We start from the raw sequence: 19,546 nt of genomic DNA, 5'->3' as shown, positions 1-19,546 counted from the left end.
CGGCGCTCCAGCCCGCCGTGCAGCGCGAATGGCAATGCTCGATAGGCGATGCGAACAGGGGTGGGGAAATGCAGATGGCACTGGGTGGGTGGGTGGGGAGCCTCGGGCAGCCCCGCTGGGGACAAGGATGCCCGGGGACAAGGATGCCTGGCCGGTGCCACACTGACACCCACGGGGGTTACTGGGCTGCAGTGTGTTCAATTAGTGAGCCATTTTGTTCGAAATCTTTGCTACCACGGCTGCCTTCCCCCCATTAGAAGCAGGAATTCATCTGCTCAGCCAAACGTGTTCCTTTTAATTGTATTTAATTGGCTTTTTGGGAAAGAATGAATATTTATCTCGCTGTGCATCTTCACGCAAACCTGTAACTCATCTCCCAGTGCCTTGTGGTGTTCTTCAGCACCACAACCATGACCTTTCGGCTGCTAGTACCGACTTAATTTTAGAGCAAAGCTCTGCTATTTCCCTTGCAGAATAACATGCAAAACAAGTCATCTATGTAATCCATTACCTCGGGGCAACGTACACTTTATCCCTGCTGAGCAAATCCATTTCCTAGCCGTACAGTAATGTTTTACCTATAAAATAAATATGGGAGTACACCACCTCAGAACTGGTTTTACAAAGCCAAGTTTGAAAAAAAAAATCAGAAAAAAATTATAATCATTAGAGCAACACCCTCAAGTGCTGCCTGCCAACTTCATCTTTCCAGAGGCTGCTAATTATTAGTAGTTATCTATCTTCCCGCTATTTATCCAAACCTATTCCTACAGTTTTCATACTAGAGCCCAGGAGTCCTTCAGGAGACAAAGATCTAAGTTTGAAATTCATTCTGTACTTTCTAGAAACAGCTCCCCAAAGCCACCCACCCAGCAGAAGGAGCTGATTAATTCCAACACGCCCTTGCCACGGCTGGGCTGTGATCAATACAAATCCAGGGTGGTGTAGGATGAGCTGCACTCCTGCAATATTCATCGTACAACAGCTCTGAACTGCAGCCTGGCTTCCCCAGACCTGGTGCAAAACAAGCTTTGTAACCATAACCCGTGTGAGAGCTCCAAACCTGCCAGAGCTGAAATCCAATCCTCCAGTCAGCACAAAGCAAGCACGGAGCGTTTATCCTCACTGCTCCATTTTCTCATCAAATGTGGCCCAACACCTGGCAGATCGTGCAAGGGAACTTACTGCTCCAGAGTGTACTTAAATCAGTGTTTACTCCTCATGACTTCCAAAAGAGCTTTCCAGCAGGAAGTTAATTCAGGCCAGGTTTCATCATTTGGAAAATGCCCCCTTTGATGGTTCTTGTTCAAAACCACCTTCTCCCTTTTGGGCAGGTGACCCAGCCAGCTTGGATCACAAATCCTTCAAGTCAGCATATATTGGAAAAATGCACTCAGATGATAACAATCATTAAAAAATGTGTGGATTTTTTTGTATCCCATTAGGATGAGAGTTGCTCAAACAGTGCAGAGCACAGCATCTGCCAGGCTGAGCACAGCACCAGAACTGGAGACTATTCTTGAATCTCAGACACTGTCTTGCAAATCCAACACAAACCAACTTCCGAATTCAGCAGTGTGGGAGACGGCAGAGAAATCATCTCAAGTCCCATCTGTTTGTATACAGCATATTGGAGATCCTTGCATGAACAGAGCAGCCACAGCACTCAATCACCGACATCACAGACAACTCAACTTTCACTAATTGGCTTTCCTAGGAGATATGGAGATCTGCCCCCATTTCAGAGACTACAATAAAAAACACGCAGAGTACAGCCTCAAGCTCCATTTTGCAATAGGGACTTTTTATCTTGTCTTTTGAAAATGGACTATAAAAGATCTTTTTTTGGGCATGAAATACACCTTTGCTAGTCACAGCATTATAAACTTACAAGAGCATTTCTTTCAGTATCACTTTCAGAAGGCTGGGTGTCTAAAAAGGGGGGAAAATGTGAGTTACACTTCACAAAACCCATCAAGGCTAGGCAAAATCTACTTTCACGTGGGTCAGAAAAACAGGAGAAATCCTGGAAAGAGGAGACCTTGAGTGGAGATTCCCTGGACAGACAGGGCTGGAAGCACTGCCCAGAGACCTCACACAACACACTGTGGTGTTTGGTCCAGAATGCATCACTCCTCTGGTGTTGCACAATGAAATAAAGCTCGACTCCACTGCCTGCAAAATCCATCCCAGCTTTCTTGGCAGGCTCCATTTATCAAAACAAGCCTGTCATGTCGAGTACCATTAACAGATAATGAACTGAGACAAGGGATGCAGTTACAAGCAAAGCACTCCGCATGCTACAGGCCTGAGCACACAGCCAAGGGAGCTGATATTTACTATAAACATCATAATTAAATAGAACACCTAGCTGAAGCAACATTAAGGTCGTGACAATAAACAACAGAAGCTGGAAATCTGAAGAAATAAGGCTTTGACTTGCTGTCAGTACCTCCTGACACTGCTCAAAGGCATGTGCACATCCAGCCCTGCACACCTTCTCTTCTCACAGCTAAAATCTGGGAAGCACCTGTTAACTCGCAGTTTTCGGCTTTCAGCGCTTCCCCTGGATCCTGTAGCACTTTGTCTGCCGAACCCACGCACTGCAGCTCATGAAAGATTGAGCACTGAGAAGTGACAGACAGTGTATCTTCAAAGGGCTGGAAAATGTGCTGCTTTCTAGACACACGACTCATAACAAACGCGAATAATTCATAACTTCGCACGAGTCCCACTCTATCGGAAGAATATTAAATACAGACATACAAATTTGAGGAATATTAAATAAAGATATAATCCCTGCAAGACACAGGACCCATCAATCAGCAGCATTCCCCACTTCTGACAGAATTAGCCATCGAGCACACGTAAACATTTCACCCGCTGGAAAAACCACTCCGAAGCAGCAATTCCAGCTCTCCCAGGTATTCAGACACTTGGAACACAAACTAACCATAAACAGGCTTAATGAGATTATACAGATTAAATGGGTACATTAACTTGTTTTTTTTCCAAGAGATATTCACGACAAAGAGGTCCCACAAACATTCAGAAGCAGCTCTCTCTGCCCCAGAGTTCACTCATCCAGTGAGGTTTTTAAAGGCAGGATGGGAACAGAGCCTGGCTTGCACAGATTGAGCACAAAGAAACCTTAAACTCCTTTCAAGAACACATGGAGACGTGAACATGACAAGTGTTTCCTAAAAGCCAATCTAGCACAACTTCCCAGCTGAGGCAGGCAGTGAGTCCAACACACCAACCCCCTGCTAAGCTGAACCTATTTTTAAAAGGGGACTTAAGGCTGCCTTCAGAGCTCCACGCAGATCAAGCTCTCCCCTCGGATTTGGCCTTGGGCAGGGGGAAGAGGAAGGTTGGTTCATGGAGAACAAACTAACAGCTTCATATCGTCACAACCCTGTTTTCCTTGTGTGTCATCAATTCCAGCGCTCACGGCAAGTTTCCCTTTCTCTGGCAGTAATGTAATTCCAGCCAAAACCCCAGTGATACCTCCAGTAAAACAAAAACCTGACGCAGAGGGAGCTTAAACTGAAACTGAGCTGCAGAATTCCAGGGGCCAGCGGTCAACTGGAGATCTCTCAGCAGAGAGAGGAAGCTCAGCCTGGCTGCCAGCAGGAAAGGTCACCTCCATCTGCTCCCAGCAGCAGCACTGAGGATCTCCAACCCATCTCTGATTGTCTGCACTCGGACATCAAAGCACCCCAGCTCTATCCAAACACAAAACCTTTGGTCAGGTGAGAGGTGAGGCTCTATTCCTCTGTAAATAATGCAGTTTTCTTGGCACAAACACAGCCGAGAGGAACTGATACCCAGCTCTTGACAAGACAGTTACTGCTGTCTGCACACAAATTGCTTCAAATCCGCTCGCAGCAGGAAAAGTCGTGTCTGCACTTGCAGATCTGTGAGCACCCACAGGAAACCTGCTGGCAGCTCCAGCAGCCACAGCAGCAGCTCAGCTCTGCTCCTGCTTACACCAGGCTGCTTCTCCTCACTGCTGAAACTCAGGGCCACGTTGTTAGTGCCCCAAAATCATCCAAAGGCCATTTGGTGCTGCAATGCCAGCCTGGGGAGGCTGGAAACTCTGCACACAATTCAACAGCCATGGCCACTTTGCTCACCACATTTACATACTCTGGAGTTCTTAAAAACCAGCAGGCAAAGAGTTATTTTAACTTACACTGAAATTGGGATGAACCATTTCCTTGCCTCTCTCAAATCCCCAAAAGGAACCTGTACCCTTTACAGACCACAGACCTTGAGAGGTTTGGCCTCTTTTGCTGGGTTAGATTTTGTGTTGTTTGTTTTTGTGGGTTTTTGGGGTTTGGTTGGTTTTGTTGGGGTAAGGTTTCCCCTTTTAAACCCAATTACCAACACTATCACACATTTTATGGTTCAGGAATTCTGACTCCCTCCCTGTACTTACGTGGAGTTCAGGATATCCCAGGTGACCTCTGGCCAAGCTCTAAATCCCCACAGGTCACTGTTAAAATCTAGCACCACATCAACACTCTGGGCACAGAGGATCCTACCGAGCACAGAACAATCTGAGGAACTTCAGCCTCTTTCTAACGACCCCTGGGCCCAAGAATTGCAGGCAATGCCCTTCTGTAACTGCCACCAGCAACTGCCACCAACTGCCCCTGCCAGCCCTGCAGGTCACCTGTGAGCCAAACCCCCTGACAGACAGACACAGACCTCAACTGATACACAACTGCAAAGAGAAGTCCTCAAAAAAACTCTCAAAGAAATACAAACCAGATCATTCCCAAGACCTGTGGTGCTTACTGCTTGTTAATACAGAGCCCAAAACTGCCACTGGCACAGTCAGAGCATCCCTCAGCTGCAGAATAAAACTCCAAGAGACTCCGAGGATCCAAGGGGCTGCTTAACTCCATTCCATAAATGTGTGAGTTTGGGAGGAATCCCAGGGGTTCTTTCTGCACAGCATCCTGGATGCACACTGCATTTGAGTCGCAGCAGGAATGAAAAAGCAAGAGTGGCTCCCCCAGGGAGCTGTGAGGATGAAGGCAATTCGCATGCTGACACGGGAGAAAAGCTGGGCTTACAGGATTTTACAGGAAGGCCTGGCTTAGGAAGTGCTGGAGAAAACAAACAAACCCAAAACACCAGAAAAACCCCAACCAACCAGCCACAGCCCAAAAAGAAAGAGCTCAGCCCTCTCAGGGTTCAATCTCCAGTGCCCAAAATATTAAATGGCAGCGACAGAAGCCCTGAACCAAGGGCTGTGCTCCACAAAAGGCCAAGGAAAAGCAAACCTGAGGCAGAGAAAGGATACAGCAGAGTTAAAACTTAATTCAAGGGCAATGATCAAAGATAGCTGCACCTCAAAGAGAGCAAAATTCAGCCAGAAATACAAGATGCTTTTTTTGGGCAGAGAAGAGGGGAAAAGATTCTGGTATTTCTCCTCTGGTTTGTTTCCTCTTCTCTGCAGGGACCAACACTTAAATTCAAAAGTGTTTTTGTAAAAAATCCCTGCCCTGGGAAACTCCAAATTACAGAATGGTAAACTGTAAGCCAAGAATATTAAAACAAAATCCAGTGTGTCTGCCAGATTTTGTGGTACTTACGGCAAGACACCAACCTGTTCAGCAGCTTCTTGAATTTAACACAAAGGAATGCACACAACTCATTTTAGAAGGTATTATCTTACACAGAACAAGGAAAAGATCCAAATATTTGTCACGAAAAGTCATATTTAAAAGGAAAAATTTACATACTTGAAAATGTAACAAATGGATTAAAACAAACAAGAAGCTCTTTGTTCTCAGATGAAAATAAAAAAAAGCAAACAAAATAAAATTTTCAACACTTAAATGTGTGTGGGAAGGGTAATGCCAAAGGAGGGAAGGAAGAACTAAGCAAAAGCATCTTTTTCAACTCTATCAAAGCAACTGTAAAACAATGGGAGTTTGCCTGTTCTTCCCTCCAGTTTAAACTAAAAGTAACTCTGGGAATGGAAAACTTGCTACCTCCATCAAGAGCCTGTGGAGTGTTTAAACTATTATAACATAAAGCATGCCTGTACTCACGGCTGAGGAAATGACTCCCAAATGCTTCCTCTGCAATCTTCCTTCCAGTCAGACACATTCCTTACCAAGGGATTTTCTCCACACAGCAATTGAACTAACAGAGATGTAAAATTTGCAATGGATTTACAGCCTTTTATTGAGCTCAGGGAGGAGATGGGAACTGTGACTCCTGCTCAGGTTTTGGTGCACTAATCACTTGCACATTCAAAGGCCTCTGAAAATTCAACAGATTTTTTTTTGAGTGACAACAACCACAGGATGTGACTGTACCTATAATAACCTCTCCCTCCAGACAGGGAGATAAGCTCTAAAAACAGGAAGTTTCTACTATAATCTTGAAAAAATATTAACAGTCTGAAACCACACAACTCCAGTTCAGTTACACAAGGAAGAAACTCCTCACTTCCCAAAACTATAAAACAAAATATTCAGTGGATTGAACTAGTTCAGGCATTGCTCCACCACACCTCTCCAGAATCCCCAAAACATGGAATATAACATGGAGATTCTCAGTTTATCCCTCCTCTTTTCCCTTCTAAGAGTAAGCAAACAAGACAGCTTCACTCCCACAGGAAGCATTATTATTTTAGCAGTTTGCTGGCCTCAACTTTGATTTGTTTTTTCTCCAGCAGACAGGGATTTGCTGGTGCAGGGCTGAGTTTCACACAGCAGTCAGTCTGCAGCCACCTACACAGAAACTTTTAGTCAACTGAAAGGAAGCAGCAGATTTTTGATAGCTGTTATCAACCAATTAACAGCCAAAAACGCTTTTCAGAATTAGTTTCACGATGTTTCTCACGCTGGAGATGAGGAGGTGGCAATAGCTAAGCAGGGTTTACACCAACTTAGCAAACACCCTCTGCAAAGCAATGGATCCTGCTGCAGATTGTAACATAAATCAGCTTCATCCTGCCTGTCAACACAATGCACGCTTTCCTGTCAGTATTCAGCATAAAACAACAGAATCATGCTAAAGGCTTAAAAATCTCATTCTCATGGCTGTGTTCTGACTCTGAATTTCCTCCAAACTCCCAAGTAAAACACACAACTCCAGTCAGGTTGGTTTCCTATGCACTGCAGCAACTCCAGGAACATTCAAACTCAGTATTTTTAGGAAGGCTAAACCTGGAACACATCAGTTTGTCCCTCACTGTTCCTTCAGTGGCTTATTAAAGATTTCAACATAAAAGGCATCCCAGGCCTCTTCTTATGATATGGAAAGAGAACAGCAAAAACCTCAAATACATAACCCTCACCAGAATTAGGTAACCAAATCATTCCAAGGCATTAGCAATAAGGATATGTGAGAGGTATCTCTGGGATTTCTTGGAAGTACTTGCAGAAAACTGTAAAATAGCAGAGTCCCACTGATTCCCTGCCATTCTAAACTGGGATTTAGAATTCTAAAATCCCAGGCACTACATCTCGGATGGAAAAATCACCTGCAGATTGCAAACCAAGCCCTGAAAATGACGCACAGAGGGGCAAATCCACAAAACAAACATTCATTTCAGGAAGCACTTGTATGTCCTACATGAAATCCACAGGAACAACAAACACTCCTGGACAAAAGGAACGTGTGGCTTTCAAAGGATGTGAGGCAAATTTCCAACGTGACAACAAACAGCTTTGAGGCCAACAGAGAAACAGCAAAGCCCTGTGAACAAGAAGGTGCCCAGTGTGCAGTGAGGTGCCAGGGCTCAGCTGCAGCATTGCCATCTAGTGTCAGCCTCCAAAACACGGCAAACCCACCCAAAACACTGCCAATCCCAGCCAGCAGTCTGGAGCTTGCAGTTGGAAATGTGCGTTTTCAGTTTTGCTCTCCGTGCTGCCAACAGCCCCACCGAGAGCACTGCGGGAAAATCCATGAAGCACAGAGCTAGGAACATCCCAGGGAGCTCTTTAACATGCCTGGCTCCCCCTCCAGCTGCCAATCCATCCCATTAACCAATCCATCTCATTAACCAAGCCATGAGCTAAGGAACCACCAAACCAGCGTGCAAAGGGCACAGGGACCCAGGGGGACACAGGAACTCAGGGGGACACAGGAACCCAGGGGACACAGGAACCCAGGGGGACACAGGGACCCAGGGGGACACAGGGACCCAGGGGGACACAGAGTGGCACAGAGAGATCCCAATGTCCAATTCCCAACACAAACCACAAGCACTTTCCCATTTCTAAATGCTGCTCCCTCCCTTTCTGAGCACTCTGTCTGGGTTTGGAGAGGTGAGTGACAGAACTTGCTCAATTTTCATGCTAATGTTTTATCAGAAAGAAGTATACATGTCACATCATGAGCTCATTAACAATCCATTGCTAGGACTTGTATTAAAGCTTGGCAATGATGAAATGACATGTGCTGTTTTGCTTTTCAGGATCTGAACGTGCTGGGAGGTGTATCAAGAGGTAAAAACATCATTTAAAGGTTGCACTTTGTTCCAGTCTCATGGCCATCACCAAGCACTCCTAGAGCACACACCAGGTTATCTATTTTGTTCTTTATTACCTTCAGCCATCAAGGTTCAGAAGGAAAACTCTGAAATCACACATCGGTGTGGAACTGCACATTCAGATAAACATGTAGCTGTCATTCCTCTCACTGCTCCTTTCTGAAGGAAATCTCCACTTTGGGGCACCAATGAGGAACAGGAAACTGTATTTGGAATGTATTTGAAATAAGCAGAGCTCGCTGGACAAATGAGGTCAAGAACAAGGCTGACAATCGCGTTAGATTCAGTTCTTGGAATGAAAAGACAAAGTCCCTTTTATGGTTTCCACTACAAAGAAACCCATCATTAGACCTCATTTTTGTCAGTTCATACAAAGGCTGAAGATACAGACAAGTGGTGTTTAAAAGAAACCCTTTGAAATCAAATGGCTCCCAAGAATATCACTCTGTCCATGGCACATGGAAACTTTCCTCTTTTCCCTTCGCTGGCCCAGCTGAAGGTAGGAAGAACCATGTTTTCCTCATTAGTTCCAGCCCTGGGCTGGGGTGTTTGGCTTGTTTGTGGGTTTGTTGGTTGCTTTTCTTTTTTTTTTTTTAAATAACCTTTAAGACATCTCTCTGTTGATTAAACCATTTTCATCCTTCAATGAGTTTGATTCCTATTAGTTCAGACTGCAGAGAAGACATTGATTTTTACTATACTCAGGATCAAGAGAAGTAACAGCTTTTCCAATTAAACAACTGCTCACCACGTTAAGTAGAAAAATATGTCCACAGCAATAATGTGCAAGCATCCAGAGCATTCTGCAATGCCAACAACAGCTCACACACATGCTTGTAATAACTTTAACCTTTCACTCCAGAAAAGGAGGAAAACTCCATGAATTACAGGCAGTTCAGCTCCGGTTAACTGTGCTGATAAGAAGCTGTAACGCCGAGAAAGCTCAGAATTACAGACAACTCATCCTGCAGCTCTGAATTACCATCATTCCACCACACAAATCACCACACTGGGCTTCTGCCTACTGAAATAGAAATCCCAGCCAGCCATGGGCCAGCAGGCTGCTGCTGCTCCTCTCAAATGAAGCTTTTATACCAAACAAATCCATACAGTTCTTGCATTATAGCCTTTCACAGAGCTGCACTGTAAATCAAATATTTTATTCCACACCCTGCAGCTATTTCCACATTTAATAACTGACATGGGAGACAGGTTTTAATCTCCATCAGGCTGAAACAATTACTGTCCTCATAACCACTCAAGTCAGAGGTAAAAATTATGATATTTCTATTACCTTATTGCATATTCAGGGGGAAACAGTTACTTTTCCAGAGGAAAAAAGACAAAGTGGAACAATAAAGGGGAGCCCAAACACTCACAGTCCCTAATTCTGCATGTGCCAGAATGGCCACACACCCCACACACTCCAGACTTTAAGCTAGAAAAGAAATGCAAGAGCCCTGCCAAAAAGCCAGCAGAGAGACAAGAGATTTGAACAGACATGACACTTGCAGATGTAAATATTCCCTGGACAAAAACTCGAGCTACAGCTTTAGATGAGAGCCTAATTTTTTTTAATTTTTTCTTTTTTCCATCAAGGAAACAATTCCCATTCTTAGAGGAAAAATCTATTAAAAATCTACCTAAGAACCATCAGCACTCTGAGGTTTTACAGCACCCAGGAAATTCCCTCCCAGGGATGTTTGGGGAAAAGTCACAAGGCTGGGTAAATGAAAGGAAAAGAGAAAAGTGTTACATGGACACTTACAGCCAACAGGAAAAAAATCCCTGTGTGAAATCTCACCGTGGAATTTGTCTATTATTACATGTTTTACTACCAGTTATTACTGCTGCTAGAAAGGGATATTAAAAATCACAGCAGGTCAAGACACTGCTTCTTTCTCTATTAATATATTGAGGCAAAAATGCAGTGATTTACCTCTTGTCCAAGAAAGGGAGAAAATGCCATCCAGTTGAACCATTCATCCTTTTATTCCTGCTCTGTAAAGACCTCCAAAGATACTTAAACATCCAAATTATTTAAATCAGCATGAAAACTCTGGGAGGGATGTCAGAGCTCACAGTGCAGGAATCCCCCCAGAGCTAAATCATTAAGCAGCATCTTCCAGAGAAACTCCCCAGGCCAACCCAATATTCAGTTTGGAATAACATGAGAGTCCATGTGGCTGGGGAGAAGGGCAGAAGGGAGCAGAGGGATTTTTATTGTTTTTCTTCAGCTAAACACCACCAGTGGCTGCTCAGCAAGGGAAGGAGCTGTGCTGCCTTGGTTCAGAGCACCCTCTAGAGCCAACTCCTCATCCATGGCATCAGCCAGTGTCCTTTTCCATCCCAGCCCTGCTGCTCCCTGCAGAGCTCCAAATCCACCTTTTGCACCATTATTTATGGAAACTCAGCAGCACTTGGCACACAGCAGGGAATAAATGTATTTTCTAAATTCACACCCGGTGTATATTCAGCTGTGTTCTCCCTGAAGTCCTGTCCCTGTGCTGATAACAAAATTAGGCACTACCTTTGAAAAAACTACAAAACTATTAAAAAAAAGAAAAAGCACTATTTCCCAATTGTTCTGGAGGAGAATTATCCATATCTTGAATAAAGACTAAGCTTTGTTTTCCAAGACTTCCCATGCACCTTTCACTGAGGTGAATAAAGAAGCTGCTGTTTCTCAGCTTTTTTAGATCAGGCCAAGTATGGATTGCAGGAGTGATAATAATATAATAACAAATTATTATCTGTAAGTGAAAGATTTTAAGACATAGGATCTCAGTTAATTAAAATCCACTTAGTTATCAAACTACGACTAAAGACCCATTTCAGCCTCAAATGAGGGCGAGTTTGCCATCTGCAAATGCATCATTAAATTCTCTCTCTGATTGTAAACTTTTTGCTTGAAGCAGGTACATGCAGAAGATAACAGTGAGACAGGGAAGGAGCTGTGCAGAGAGCCTGCAGCCACTAACTCTTCATCAATTCAATTATTAGGGATTCATTTCTCCCAAATCCGAGCCCTTAGGAGGAGAAGAACCACAGCAAAACCAGAGTGTAGAATTTAATGATGTCTTTTTGGTTTTATCCTCCAAACTCAGCAGGCTGACAAGTGATGAGTGAGGACAGGGAGGAGGTTACACAGCACAGGAATTCCCAGGGAGCTGAGCAGGCAATGCCAAGGTGAGGAGGAGGTTTTTCCCTCACCTGCACTCTGCAGTCCCAGGGCACAGGCTGCAGTGCAGAAAGGCAGCTAAACACACAAGGTTGTGCTCTCAGGCTTCACTCAAACATCTCATACTGCAAACCTATCTTGTGTTTCAGAAAATCTATGATTATCCTTCTAATCTGTGCTGACGAGGACATTCATCCTCCATCTCAGGGGATTCAGAGAGATCCTGAGGACCTTCCTCTGGACACAGGCAGAGCTGTAAGAGCTGTAAGAACTCAGGGCTACCTCCAAACAACCACTGCATTTAAAGGAAATCATAGGGGAAGTCAGGAGTTAAAATAGGTGATGTTTTTTATATTTAAACAAGCTCAACATAAAGCCAAAGAGGCAGAAGAAAATAATCTGTCTCTTCAACACCAAGTCACTGCCAGGAAAATAAAGATTTGGAAAAGGTCAGAAAAATCTTTGGCAATACAAACAGGTGGAAAGACAGGTCTGCAAAAAGGATATAAAACACTTCCAACACAAATTGTCTTCCTCAGAGATATTTGTTGCAAGAGAATCGCAGCTTTTGAGATCAAAATTAAGTGTCACAGGCAGCCAAGGTATCTCCTACACTTCCTGCAGCTCTGTAACACTCACTGGTGCAAGAGGCAATGAGAAGTTTTAAACTCATCCCTTCTTACACATTTATTTACCTTTGAACAAACAATTAAGAACAGTGGCTTAAAATAGCACCTGTTGAAAGACAAACCTAGAGCCTTTGATAGCTGCAAATCTCAACACAGACTCTTTCTCCAGCAGGATCACTAGTGCAGCCCCAGTTTTAGCAGAACTATTCTTTCTGTAAACCCAAAACTCTGATTCTGAAAATGGACAAACTGCTGTGCACATTAAATGTTACCTGCAAGTCCACTGACAGGTAAGTCATCTTGGTGGCTTTCACATCTTTGCTAAAGAGCATTTCTTCAGACCTCATTTCCCTTTCACTTGACCAAAATAGAGAGATTAAGGTAAACCATTTACAGCTCGGAAAATGAAAACTTATTAGGTGTTATTTTTAACCAGCTACACTGACTTTAAAACCATTTTGAGAAATTATGCCATGGCTTTCAGCAGCAACATTTATGCCTCCCACAGCTAAAGTCTGGGCATTTTCTCCCTCCCTGATATTAATGTGTTTATCCAACCATAATTCCATTAGCATTATGTAACACAGACAATCTTCTTAGGCATTTCATCATTGTCTCACCCAAAACTCACCCCTGCACACACCAGCACTGACTGTAAACTGTGCTGCTCCAGACTTTGCTGACATCCAGGAACTGCCTGATGCAGAGCTGAGCTGACACCTTCAGCTGCTGAGCAGCTCTTTCCGTATCCTCAGCAAAGCCTCTCAGAGCACAACAGCCTCACTGGCCAAGGCATCTCTTCCTCTCACACAACCACAGCATTAAATTATTGTAACACTTGTGGTTCTTCTCTAAGAAAAAAAGAAATTTAAAACTATATTTAATGTTTATCAACTGTCTACCTCTCCTGCATACTGAACACAGTAAATACTATTTGCAGTTATGTCTGTAATTTGACATTAATTCCTTAATCTTCTTAAGGCAAGGCAAGCTTGTAGATCATTATGAGGTTATTCAGAAGAGCACATCTCAAGTGTTACATGAAGTGTACATTTTATTAAGAAAATAAGTTAACTCAAGTTTTGTATGTTGTCATTCACACACCTGACAAACACATCAATCTCCTCTGGAGAGCAAGGAGAAGACACCCTGTGAACTATTATTGCTGTGTAATCCTCTTTGGGGTGGCACAGTCTCTGCTAACGAGATTGTGAGGCTTTCACAGTGGCTCAGCAGGACTGTGACCTTTCCTGACAGCTATTCTAATATCAATGCCAGACATGGCCAGAGCAGCATCTCCCTGTTGGTGCTCCCAGATGGACAACACCAGGATCATCCCACTGCTGCCACCACTGAGTCCTGCCTCAGCACAGCCCAGGGCTCAGCAGAGCTCAGCCTTTTCTGGAGAACCTACTGCAGAAAAAACCCACCTTGGGCAGCCTCTGCTGGGCCAAACCTCATTTAGAGAAGACAGAGCCAACAGGGGCTTCACCAGGCCTTTCCAATATACTGATAATAATAAAATAAATTTAAAAAACAGTTTTGCCTGGTTTGGTCAAATCTACATCTAATTACATTCATCAATTAGCCGGTTATTGCATTGTGCTGTTTTTGATTCCTAAGACTTTGCTGACTATATCTGACAAACTGATATTCCCTGGTTGTGGTTCTAGGCATGGGGTGGATAAAGTGCCAGACTATGAAAGAGGCTGAATGGTTTGAAATATCCTTTTCAAATCCAGGTTTACCTGGAAAACAGAACATGATCTGCAGGATGACTGCTCACAGTGTACACAAGCTGGAAAAGGATTCAAATACTACCCTGCAACACTCTGAGTACTTCTGAATGCAGAAGTGAGCTCCTTAACCTGCTTTTTCTGCCTCTCAAAGGTTTGTACCCAAGTGATTACCGTAATTTTCGGGGGAGACAATCTACCAAAAATAAAGGGAATCCCATTCTGCAATTTTATTTGTGCTGGGAGTTCATCAGTGGAAAGAATGACATTTTAGCACCTTTTCCTTCAAAACACAGGTAGAAGGAGCACACAGTGAGAAATGCTTTGCTCCAGGGTTTTGCCTAAAGATCCAAGACAGAAGCAATTATAAAAACAAACTCAAAGTAGGAGCTGAGTAGGAAACATTTTTTGTTGTCACGGAAAGCTGGAACCCAAAAGCAAACAGGCAGCCAGGCATTGATCATCAACCTCCTCTCTGCAGCATGTAATTAAACAGACAACTTTTATTTTCGGTATCAAGACACAGCTGAGTCCATGAAACAAGGAGCTAGAACTTTGCCAGACATCCCCACAATGACAGAACTAAAGCAGAGGGTTTGTTTCCCTGGGAAGGGTTTTGTTTCTAAAAATAAAGGTGCAGATGATCCCACTAGGAGTTATCTGCTATTTCCCCACCAGAGTCACCAGCACTGCGGTATTGCATGTCTACAAACCCAGAAACCATGTCAGAATCAGCACACTTAGGTTAAAAAAAAAGGTAATTTTAGTGAATTAGCCGAGTTTGGCCCTGAATCACAAGCAAATGAAAGGGATGCAGCACTCATCCTGCCTCCACCACACAGCAAGCTGCCCTGATGGTGCCAAAAGAATCTCATTTCAGGCAAGGAAGAGGATCTCCTTCAAGAGCAGGTCCTGCTCAGCCATTGCAGACTTGCTTTGCTCTGCTCTGCAGTGGCTCCTGAACTGCTGCTAGGACCTTTCAGAAATTATTCCCTAAGCACAGAGCCTTCAGCTCATCAGAGAACAAAGTTCATGGGGATATTTATCCAAACTTCCTTCCCAAAAGAGTCATGGTTCCTATTGAGATACTGAATTACTCTGGCCGCACTTCACCCACAGAAATTCTGCTTTCAGTGATGAGCCAGCAGTAATTGTAACCGAGAAAAACTAATCCCACTTTAAGAAGTACTTTTAATGAATTTCAGCTCTATGTGCCAATTCTGGTTAAGAACCCAATAACTTTGGTGTTGCAGCTGATTAGGATCCAACCAAGTTGGATTTGCTGCCATTTACATTTCTCAGAATGTCCTAATAAGATCAAATGTGATCTGATACCAGCAAATACAAGATTTTCTTTCCCCACCAGACACCACAAAAGAAATCTGAATTATTACCTAAGGTAGCAAACAAGTCAGTACGCCTTCAGCTGTGGTTAGAACCGAAACTGTCAGGCCTCACTTAGCACGTACAGCTCTGCCTTTGCATATTTTTGTGTTTGTCTCACAGCTTATTAAGTTTTGCAAACAAAAGCAGTTGCGCTCTTGCCAGCAGATTATCGCCTTTTATTATCGCGGATCATTCCAAACCATCAATGTACCTACAGAAATAAGAGACTCCAACTGCAAGTGTCTCCTGGCGATTGCAGGGGGATTTCCTTTGTATCAGCAGCAGGCACACAGGAGTGTTTGCAATTGCAGGATAGTGTTTTCATCTGCCATGACAGCTGAGGCTGTGTAGATACCAAATCCACAGTAAATGCAGCAAGCGTTTCTTTTAATAAACTGCCACGGAAAAAGTATGAAAAAAATGATTCAAGCTGAGGACATATTGATGGGTACAAAATCCTCGAGGCATTATGCAGCTCACACAGGCTCATGGATCAGTATTATTGCAGCAACCAGTAGCCGTCAAAGCCAATTACCCCAGGGAGAGGCAGAGGCTCCCGCAGCTGGCGGAGCTGGAGGGGCGGCGGAGAGGCTGAGCTGTCACAGCCAATTACTGCCAATGTTTTATTTATGTCAGGATACACCTGATCAGTGAACAATAAAGCCATTTTAGAGGGGATGATTACAAAAACAGAATGCAAAATGGCAACAACTGGTAGGGAAATCGCAGTGCCGGCGGAAGGTGAGGAGCGCTGCCCACTCTGACAACATCTGGCTCCAGATGTGCCCTGCTGGTCTCCAAAGCCCTGACAAAGCCCTGACAAAAGGCTGGTGTGTCCATAACTCCTCTCAGAGCCGGGGAGATGCCAATCCATCTACTGCAATGGATTTGAGGAATTAAATCTGATATGGAAGGAAACCAGACGGGAGCAGAAAACACTGACACAATCTGGAGATAAACCCACAGAACATCTTCTCGGTGCAACACCAGCCTTTATTTCAATTGCCCAACTCAACTGACAGAAGAAAAAGGTTATCTACAGGAAAAATATAGAAATTTTAACATTCTCCAAGGCTTGAGAACCTGCTTTGTACTTATCTGTCTTCATCTTACAATCTACTACCTGCATTTTAAAGTTAAACAGATTTAAGCAGACGCAACATCAGATCCCAAAGAAAATATTGATCTTTTCCCCCACAGATATATAAACTGTGTCTAGTTTTATTCACAGCAATTTTCATTACTTTCAGGAAAAGGGCATTGCACAGAACTTCTCCAGATGAACAGATCAGCCCTTAGCAGGTGAATGTGCTGTATGCACCACCAAGCTGCAAGTTGGCACTTAGAGATAATTTTCTTCAATTATTTTGCTGCCTTAAATTCCAACTGCCAACATTTCCTGTCCTCTCTGTCCAAGGAGGTGCCATGACCCCATTCCCAAAGACACCACACAGAGATGCAAAGGAGGTTTGGTGATTCCACCAAGCACTGCTCTGGAAATGTGATTTCCAAGAGTCACCTCTGAAACAACCAACAAGCCCAAGTGGGATGGACAATTTTTTTCTCAAGAATGGCCTTTTCAAGTACCAGAGCTAAACTGAGGGATATTCCCACTATTCTGTAAACTTGAAAATCGATGGAGAAACAGCAAAAAGAAACTGAAAGTCCAAAGATATAGGAACTGAGAAACCCAGGACTACATTTACCACTTTAAAAGGTATCAAGACAGGCAAGACACAAGAGAATTTGGGTATGGCCTTCCCTGGGAGGAGATTGCAAAGAGTACAAATAATGGGCATTTCAGCCCTGAAATCAAAGTATGAAAGGAATGGCTGTTGGGTGCCAAGCTGAGCATTGGATACTTGGATTCTCCCCTCCCTTTCACATATCATATATGCAATATTCTTCAAAGGGTCGTTTTGTTCACAAGGCAGACACTGTGCAAGTACAGCTGCAGAATAAGGAGGCATTTGAACACAAAAATACACTCTCTGTGTAGAGTTTTGTGTGCACTTTGATACATTTTTTTAAATAATCTGTCCTGTAGCTATTCAAAGGAGCTACACAGGTATCTGCCAATAAATTTCGTCTTTATTCTTTTCTCTCCAAATGCACGCCTTTGAATTTAATCTAACTGTGCTACCATCACCCAGCGTATTTATGTGTGTGATGCTGCAAACATATTTAATCAAGGCAATATTACCCACTGTAGTGCCTCAGCTCCCAAAGTTCCCTGGAGAATACATTTGGTTTAGATTTTAATACCTGACAGGGACACCCCACCCCTTAAAAAAAAAAAAATAAAATCAGGAATATAGCAGATCTAACAGAATATTTCACAATGGAGTTGCACAGTGTATGCACTCAATCGCTCCATTTCCCAGAAGATTCATTACAGTTACATTAGAAAGTCAAATCAGGCAATTCTGCAGTCTGGTGAAAGCTAGCATATGAAAGCAGGTTAATACAAAAGAATTTCATTTTAAATAGAGGACATTTAGGACTTTTAAAAGCAACATTATGATAAAAATTTCAGGGTGTTTATTCTGGCTTCAGAGCACGCTTTTCAAGTCTTGTTTCAATGATGGAGCTGATTTTCTAAGGAGAGAGGGAGGGAATGTTAGATCTCCAAGGTTTGCCATCTTAATTACCCTGCTGCTCCCAGCCAGGGCTCAGTCAGGACAGATGTCCTCTCCCCTCAGCACCAGGGCAGAGCTGCCACCAGCTCTGAGCAGAAAAATACCAGGAGCAGCAGTTACCACCTACAGGGGCTGGGAATTGCAGAATAACAAACCCCAGGGGACTGCAGCCCAGACAAAGGGGTGATTAAGCACAAGATAGGAGGCATTGGAAGTTTTCTGCTTACCTTACAACAGAGGTATTATATCTAATTATTACCATTTAGAGCCTTGCCTCCATCTCAGCGAGTATAATGCAAACAGTGGATGTAATTACTCACTAAACTAATAATGTGAGATCTGATTGACAGGATGGGAGAAAATAATTGGTTCAAAGCAGTTTTAACTTGAATATAAGCTTAGCTGAATGAAGACAACCCATTTCAGAGCAATTCTTTACTATAAGCAAGGCACCTACAAGTCACACACAGTTATGAGCAACATCAAAAAACCCCCCAGAACACAGAGTGCTTGTCACAGCACCAGCTCTGGCAGCATTAATGATGAACCTCATGCACCCCTGCCTATGTTTAATTTAATACAAAACCAAATGCAGTCAAAACATCTGGTGCATTATTGATGGTTACCATGATAAATGAGATTTGACATTTCACAGGAACTCATCAGATATTCTACTTACACCCCACACTTAAAGTGTTTCTGATTTTACATCTCTTTGGAAGACAAGCATTGTGTGGATATTGAACTGATATTTTTGACCCCACCGTTGTAAAGGAATCGACTTGCACAGCTAAGTACAAATACTGAGAATTTAAGCAGCACAGATTATATTTTATTTTTACCCTCTACTAATCCAACTACTCGTGAAATCCAAGAGAATTTCTTTGCTGCCCCATTTGAAGGGCAGAGATCTCAAGGAGGGGCAGTGTGGATCCAGGATCAGAACCTGAGCTGACCCCAGCAGGCTCCCTGCAGCCTTTTTCCATGTCTGCAGGAGATAATGCCAGACTGCAGCAACAAATGCACTGCAGGCCAAGCAAGAACTGCCTCCCTTTCATTTCTCACATCTTGACTCAAGAGCTGCACAAAAAGTTATTAAAATTAATGCAAACTATCATAACTCTGTCTTTTTATTGCCGGTAATATTCCCTCTAAAATATTAGTCTCCTTGGCTGAACCAGCATGTCTTTTTGAAAATTGTCTTTGAAGATCAGAAACTCCTTAGCATAAAAAGTGAAACATGCAATCATGTTAATTTGACAAGGTAAAGGGGGAAGAAAAAAAATCACTTCAGCTTAGTATTTCTGAAACTCAGGCTATTCTTTCATTTAAAAGAAAAGAAAAGCATTTTTCTTTCCTGGTTCCCACTACACTAACTGATGTGAGGATGTAACAAAGGCTTTTGGTGCTCTAAGTGTTGTAAAACCAAAACAAGTGAGTTTCAAAGTTGGCAA

At 43.3% G+C, this 19,546-nt stretch overlaps 1 protein-coding gene across 4 annotated transcripts in view; it reads right to left on the bottom strand.

Moving 5' to 3' along the window:
- RERE (arginine-glutamic acid dipeptide repeats) overlaps nucleotides 1-19,546 on the bottom strand; it is a 164,905-nt gene that overhangs the window by 129,026 nt on the left and 16,333 nt on the right. Inside the window, exon 1 of one of the 4 annotated variants that reach the window (XM_085079928.1) lies at nucleotides 4,442-4,584. The exons of the other annotated variants lie outside the window; for them this stretch is intronic. The gene's annotated coding sequence lies outside the window, so the exon portion shown is untranslated. Of the gene's footprint in view, nucleotides 1-4,441; nucleotides 4,585-19,546 lie in introns of those variants that run through there. 4 annotated transcript variants of the gene reach the window in all.

This window comes from Lichenostomus cassidix, chromosome 21 (genome assembly GCF_008360975.1).
Source record: "Lichenostomus cassidix isolate B80296 chromosome 21, HeHo_3.0, whole genome shotgun sequence".
Taxonomy (NCBI): Eukaryota; Metazoa; Chordata; class Aves; order Passeriformes; family Meliphagidae; genus Lichenostomus; species Lichenostomus cassidix.
This window is presented reverse-complemented; position numbering and strand designations above follow the sequence as displayed.